The sequence below is a fragment of the Microtus ochrogaster genome, chromosome 15 (assembly GCF_000317375.1).
Source record: "Microtus ochrogaster isolate Prairie Vole_2 chromosome 15, MicOch1.0, whole genome shotgun sequence".
In the NCBI taxonomy this organism is placed as follows: Eukaryota; Metazoa; Chordata; class Mammalia; order Rodentia; family Cricetidae; genus Microtus; species Microtus ochrogaster.
Window position 1 is genome coordinate 14,809,956 of NC_022017.1, and position 1,072 is coordinate 14,811,027.

The 1,072-nt window shown below is 41.9% G+C and overlaps 1 protein-coding gene across 4 annotated transcripts in view; it reads left to right on the top strand.

Annotated features, from left to right (window-relative positions):
- The window catches only part of C15H22orf23 (chromosome 15 C22orf23 homolog), a 7,166-nt gene that overhangs the window by 870 nt on the left and 5,224 nt on the right, over nt 1-1,072 (top strand). The gene's annotated exons all lie outside the window — the stretch shown is intronic.

The window sequence follows — 1,072 nt, forward strand, 5'->3', positions numbered from 1 at the left end:
TTTTTTTTTTTAAGATTTATTTTTTTATTTTTGTGCATTGGCGTTTTGCCAGCATGTATGCCTGTGTGAGGGTGCAAGATTCCCTGGAACTGGAGTAACAGACAGTTGTGAGCCCCGTGCAAGTGCTGGGAACTGAACCCAGGTCCTCCTGAAGAGCAGCTGGTGCTCTTCACCGCTGAGTCATCTCTCCAGCCCCACAGCCAGCACCTTCTAAATGGTGAATGCCACCAGGCAGAGAAAGTGCCTGTTTCTGCTCACAGTTGTGGCGCCAGCCTCTGATACATGGATGAGTATATATATATATATATATATATTCATTTATCCAACAACTAAAATCACCTGATATGTGATTTTCATATTCTCCTACGTACTGGAAGTAAAGTGTTAGGGGATTGCAGGAAAGCAAACAATTCTTGCTTCCATAGAGCTAACAGTATAGGAGGTTAACAAGAAAAAAATTACAAAGCTGGGGTGTAGCTCAGTAATATGTATGCTAGGCATACATGAAGCCTGGGTTTCAATCTCAGCACACGGCACACAAAAAATGTTACAGTTGGAAAAGCCGGCTCAGTGGTTAAGAACGTGTATTGTTCTTCAAGAAGACTAGAGTTCCCATATTAGCCACACACAAAAAAAGATGTATGTCATAGGCAGATATAATGATATGCAAGTTTTCTGCTTGAGAGAATTGTCTGAGAAAAAAAAAGTCTGGATAATTAGATGATTAGTAATACCCTGTCTTTAAAATAAAATACAATAAAGGCTGTAGAGACAGCTCAGAGGTTAAGAACACTTGCTGCTGTTCTGGAGGATCCAAGTTCAATTCCAACAACCATATCAGGTGGCCTGAAACCACCTATAGAGGTTCAGTGCTTTTTTCTGGCCTCCATAGGCACCCATACACACAAAATCTTAAAGCCGGGTGGTGGTACACGCCCCTAATTCTAGTACTCGGAAGGCAGAGGCAGGTGGGTTTCTGAGTTTGGGGCCACCCTGACCTACAGATGGAGTTCCAGGACAGCCAAAGAGACTCTGTCTTGAAAAACCAAAATAAATAAATAATTAAAGCCTT